Source organism: Trifolium pratense, linkage group LG4 (assembly GCF_020283565.1).
Source record: "Trifolium pratense cultivar HEN17-A07 linkage group LG4, ARS_RC_1.1, whole genome shotgun sequence".
Classification (NCBI taxonomy): domain Eukaryota; kingdom Viridiplantae; phylum Streptophyta; class Magnoliopsida; order Fabales; family Fabaceae; genus Trifolium; species Trifolium pratense.
This window is the reverse complement of record NC_060062.1, coordinates 52,889,461-52,896,300: the sequence shown is the minus strand read 5'-3', so window position 1 is coordinate 52,896,300 and position 6,840 is coordinate 52,889,461.

Below are 6,840 nucleotides of genomic sequence, written 5' to 3'. Positions count from 1 at the left end.
ATGGGGCTTAAGCACCTTCGCAGAATTGGAGATAGCATCCATTTTCGCCAAAACATCCACACACGCATTTTCTTCACAGAGAGTATCAGAAATAATCACCTCCCAAAATATTTGGAAACTTAAAAATGTAGTTATTAAAAAATGGGTGGAATAGAATAACAAAAATTATTAAAAAACGTAAATTATTTTAATTGTTTATTTATATTTATTAATTTAAATAAATGAAAATTATCACTAAATGCCTAAAATGCACATTGTGTTAATTTCCCAATAAGCCTAAAATGTGGTCTTTATTTTTTTTGTCTTCTTTATCCTTTTCTCATCTCCCACGAAACATTTTTTATTGAAACACGGTTCACAAGTTAAAAGTTCACCTTTCATTCATGCGAAGAAAATATTTTGAATGAAACACCACATCAGCGAATGATTAAAAAATTAAAAAGATGTTTCAATTTATAGAATTATACCGTGTGTGTGTGATTGGTCGATACTGTCACAGCCGCTCCAGTGACCAATCAAAATATGGTATTGGACGGTGGCCAACTTTTTATAAAGTTCACTAGTTAAAGTGCAAACTGAGTTCACATTCTAAATAGTGAACTGTGTTTCAGTTCGCACTTTAAGTAGCGAGCTGTGTTTCATTCAATATTGCTTCATATGGAAGATGACAGAAGGGTGAAGAGGAAATAAAAAAAATAAAAAGTTATAAAGTTTGCATCCTAGGATGCAAACTCTTTTTTCATAATATTTTTCATTCATGGGGGTGTAGACTTTGGACTTGATTAAAATAACATTGTCACTCGCAAAATATATACGGTGCAAATTGAATTAGCTCTCTAGATAGCAAGAGGGTATTTTGGTCATTCCATAGTGAGCGTGAGAAACAATGAGGGTGCAAAAAGAAGTCTATTTCTTAAGTTCGCACTCAAGACCCAAAATATCTCTACTAGATATGTCAATTTACGCAAGTCCATAAAAACTTAGCCCCGACTCACATGTTTTGGATCGGGGCCAAAAAGCTTCAAAAGTATTAACCTGGCCCACAAGCTCTAACTTTTATATATTTTTCCAAATTTGATTCTTTTTTTAAAAAAAATTACCTTTACACAAAATTTTCTTTAATTTTTTAAATATTTTAAAAAAAAATTTATACAATGTTATCTCAATATTATGGATTGACGAGAAAAAAAAAGTCGGGCCACTAAGCTTTAGACTCATGCCCGCAAAAATAAGTTGACATAATTGACTATGATGAACAATATGTTCTCTCGACAAGGGGCGATATATAAATCTTGATTAGTGATGGAAATTCTAATCCACTGAAATGACCCCTATGTGTGTGAACTCCACTAATTAACCGTATTATTTAACGCTGTGAAACCAACTAACTATTTGATCTCACTTGATCAGAAGGAATGACCGCGCTGGCGTTGCTCGTGTAAGCCCCCTGTTGAAGCAGAGGGGGGTTGTGTACCTGCAGGCACTCTGACGCTCAAGTCAGTTAAGTGTGGAGTGAAGGTTTTCTTTAGCTAGATGATACATACCTTGTGAATGACAATGGGTTGCGTATATATAACCTCCAGCGCAGGGCCAAAGCCCTTGATGGCATTAATGGCCATCAAGTAGCTGCCAGAAAATAGCTAGAAAAGCCATGATGAGAAGTTAATGCTCATCATTTCGGTGGACGGGCGTTACGATGCGACGATTGTCTTGACCGTTGATGCATAGGAGACGTGATGCGTAGGCTGAGCGCTATTTGGGCTTATGCTCGATTATCCATGAATTTTCCTCTTCTATTGGGCTCAAGGCCCAGTCAGAACACTATTCAACCTTTGTTAATCTCAGTTGTTACTTATCCTCGTAAATTGGGCATTAGAAATTCACAACACCCTTTGATCTTTTAAACGTAGTTTCTAGTCATATTAAGTGTATTAATTATTGACTCTTTGGTCACACAAACTTTCAAAATCGTTTTCAGTGATTTTCTCCACATTCAATCTCATCAAAACTTCTCTCTCTCTCGTTCTCATTGGGTTTTCCAATGACCAATACTTCCTCTGTTCCAAATTATAAGGGAAAAATGACCATCTTTTTGTCCCAAATTATAAGTGGAAAAAATCATTTTCAAGAATTTTTCCCCTTATTCTCATAAAATTAAATGCAAATTGTATTTAATTTTTTCTGTCTCCCTTTTTTAATAAACAACAACCAATAAAAGTTTGTTTTACATCTTCTTATGCAACTTATTCCAAGAAAAACTCACAAAAACATATTTCATATTATTATATTTTAGTTTTTCTTAATAAGTGTGATTTTTTTATTTTCCTTTATAATTTGGGACGGATAGAGTATTGTTTATTGTCTTTTTTTTTTGTTTTGGAGAATCATATTACAAATGCAAAACGCAAAGTGATATACATAAATGCTGTGTAGACCAATCATATCTACTATTCTCATATTACCAATGCAAATTGCAATGTGATTTTCATAAATGCTTCATGTAAACCAATTATTTTCACTCTTCTTTTACTTATAAAAAAGGAATAAACAAAGAAATTCATTATAAATGTTATGAATCATGGAATCGAAGGGATAAAGATCATAGATGTCGGCAAGATAGAGTGCATAAGAGTATTCATGAGGAAGATACTCATAGAAATTCATATTGAATGAATATAGATTGATAAAAGAATGAGTAAAATGTAGAATGGAGTAGCTTATTTATAGGACTATTTGGAGTAACTAACTCCCTAACTAACTTTCTAACCTCCTAACCAACTTGGTAATCTATCAACTAACTCTAGTTGATTAACTAACTATCTATATTCTTAACAGCCTCCCTCAAACTCAACATTGGGAAATTCACCAATTTTGAGTTTGAATTACAATTGTTCTCAAACTTTTGTGTTACAAAAAAAAGAGGTCAAACTGTATGGCAGCAAACAAGCTTCATCTTCACAACATTATGTTCTGATAATCATCAAGTGCTTCCTCATCAAGCTGATCTCCAATGAAGGTGCTTTGTTTGAATTTGCACCAATAGCCTCAAAAATCAAACCTTCACAAAGTATGACAGGAACATACCAAGAACTACCATAAGACCTGCACAACTAGCCACACATCTTCTTCTAGATTAACAAGCTTTCATGATGTCCAAGTCCAATAGAATGACAAGAGATCCTTGACCAATTAGAACCATTCTACCTTGCTCTAACACAATCAAATCAGTTGCCAAATTGCAAGCCTGAGTCCACTATCATTGATGCCAAGATTGAATGCACTTGCTACCAATAACAAACTTCATAAAAAATGAGCTTGTGAAGTCAAGTTCTCAATTTTTTTCTTTACCTATATCCACTTTTACTGGTGCTGCCAAAAATTAATCTTTCAACAACAAAACTTTCACAAACATCACATGTTAACTTCCAAAAAGCTTTAACAAATTGAGCAGCCAAAATTACAATAACATGGACACCCAGTAGCAGGGACTCAAACAAGCTTTACCATAGCTCAAGTACATCAACATATACACAAGAGGATTTGATGTACAAACTTGAAAAATGTTGCAGATATCCTAATACCCTCCCACAAACTCATAGTAAGAGAATTCTTAGTATGAGTTTGGAATACAAAGTCTAAACATAGATGAGCAGCCTCACATGAAATCAGAAAAGCATTTTGTTACACAAGACCTTAATCCATGAGTTCCAAATCCATGAGTTCCAAAACATGACAGTAAGAAATTTCATCAAAGTCCTTAGTCTATCCAAATCATGTCATGCATCCAGTGATATAAAAGTTGCAAAGTCAAACTGATCCAAGGGAGAAGTAACAGTGATAATCCAAATTCAATGACAATCCCAAATATCTACCACAATTGTAACAACAGAGGCAATCAAGTGCTGTCATAGCTCAACCACTAATTATATCTATAATTCACAGCTTAATGCAAGATTCAATCTCTAAAAATCCTTTCAATATGGCCAAAATAACCTACTTATCAGGAATGTATCATGACAACATAATGTTACTAACCAGAATGATAGTAGCGAACAATTAAGCTGTCCAAGGAATTGAATTTAGCAAATTTCAGAACACCAAAAGTATCAAAGGGGGAGAATACCAGAAATTGCAGCAGTCAGTTTTTCCTCCAGGATCGAATATGAAAATTGCACGACCAGTTTCGCCTTCATCGTGAGATTGAGGTTCACGGAGAAGAATTTCTCCGTAATCATCGAGAACCTTCGCAATGGAAAGAGGCTTGACGACTACACCGCCGGGATCGAAAACGGTGATGCATAAACCATGATGGTGAGTAAAGAGAGTGATGCTCTGCGACGAAGGCAGTAGCAAATCAGAAAGTATCTCACCTTTCTTGCTGTTCTGATCTTGATCTTGCGAGAATCGGACGTTGCCGTCGTGTTTGCGCCTGACCTTGATCGGAGAAGAAAATGCTTGAACACTAAATTGATTCTGCAGTTTCAGATCAACTTCAGAAAGTACAAATTCAGTTTCGAAATTCTTTGATTGCTTGTGTTCTTCCGAAGCGGTGGTCGCGAAATCGACATCGTTGCAGCAAGAATCACCAAGAAAACAAGTAATAGCCCCAATCTTGATGGAGAAACCATCAAAATCTGATGCAATCGAAGGAATGAAAACTGGAATGATTGGACTTGTGAAGCTGCCGAAAACGAGTGAATTTGACGAAGTTGATGATTCCAGATCTTGAGGAGAATTACTGAGAATTTCAACATCATCAGATTCATCTTCTTCACAATATTCAGAATCGTAAGCGGAAGCACGATCTTCATCTTCATCCCTCGGGTATCGCTCTGATACCATGTTATGAATCATGGAATCGAAGGGATAAAGATCATAGATGTCGGCAAGATAGAGTGCATAAGAGTATTCATGAGGAAGATACTCATAGAAATTCATATTGAATGAATATAGATTGATAAAAGAATGAGTAAAATGTAGAATGGAGTAGCTTATTTATAGGACTATTTGGAGTAACTAACTCCCTAACTAACTTTCTAACCTCCTAACCAACTTGGTAATCTATCAACTAACTCTAGTTGATTAACTAACTATCTATATTCTTAACAATAAAAATCAATAACCCATTTCCATATTATTGAAAATTAACCACATATGTGGAATATTCTTAAATTAATTTTTTAATTACATGGTTTAGTACAAAAGCATCTACGACGAAGGCCTTCACAATGTCCTCCAGAGAAACCCTCAGTTAGGCACACACTAGCACAATTTGTGTCACTCATGCATACTCCTTTGAAGGCATGACTTGGTGACTCACATTCTCGTGCCTCTGCCATCATAGTTGGCCCCATCTCTGTCCATATCACAAAATCAATACACAAGTTAATTAACATCACTTTCATAAAAATGAATAAAAATTGAAATTAAATCATACTAGATTTAGATTTGTGAACAATACATGGTATTAATATGTCATATATATTATATATAAGTGTGCTACAATATATACCTACTAATTAGTAAATTGAGAGATCAACAAAAAAAAAAAAAAATCATGCTATCAATTAATTTAAGCATGAAGAAATTACACCTACCAGTGGCCACAAGAAGAAGAAGAAAGACAAAGATGGTGGAAACCAGAGAGATTGAACGAGCCATATAGGAGACTTAGGTTGTTGATGTGAAATGCTAATGGAGGTAGTTTGCTTTAAATAGGGTGATAAAGGATTTCTTTTTGTTTTGACTAGAGGTTGACTAGAGGGTACTCCTTCCGTGACAATATATAAGTAAAAGTTATCTTTCTAGGTTCATTGCATATTTAATGTATTTGGTCTATATTATAAGACAAATACATTAAATATGCAATGAACTTAAAAAATTAATTTTTGCTTATATATTGTCACGGAGGGAGTAATTAGTTAGGTTCTTTTTTTTTCAAGGAAAATGTTAACATGTGCACCAAAGGCACATGTTAAGAATATAAATGTAGTAATATTTTCTTGTAACTTGTGCATTATATTTTTTAAACATTAAATTTTTTTATGTTATTAAATGCATATTTCTATTTTTAGATACCTTAACATGTGCCCTTGATGCACATGTTAACATGACCCTTTTTTCAAAACAAAAATATTAATCGATGAATCTCAGTTACATCGAAGGAATTAGTCTCTGCACTTATGACTCTGTTTGGTAACACAAATAAGCTAGCTTATAACTTATTATATGAGCTTATAAGCTTGTTTCAAAAAATTAGAGGTGTTTGGTAACAAGCTTTTTGTACTAGTTTATAGCTTTTTTTCAGATGCTATTTCAAGTAGCATTTGAGCTTATAGCTTATAGCTTTTTCCACTTTATTCCATTTTTACCCTTTAATTTAATAACTACCCACTCTAAAAAATAAACTACCCACTATCAATTATGTAATTTTATATTTAATAATCACTTTAAAAGCTAATTTTACCAAACACTTTAATTTCAATAAGCTAACTTTTCAGCTATCAGCTATAAGCTAGCTTTTCAGCTATCAGCTAACTTTTCAGCTATCAGCTAGCTTATAGCTTATTTTTACCAAACAGAGCCTATATGTGAAGGATAATTTTGGTTTATCAGCTTCTTCAAAAAAAAATCTGGTTTATCAAAAACAAACAAAAATATTAATCGATTTTTTTGTAAAAAAAATATATTTTTTTTTGAACAAGATATATTGTTTTAAGAAAAATTCTAACTACGGTCAAAAAAATGAAAAATTCCAACCGGTGTCATTGAGACACTAGATATATTGAGGATACAAGATATAGTAAAAGCATGTACTCAATTTTTTAAGAGTGTAAAAAA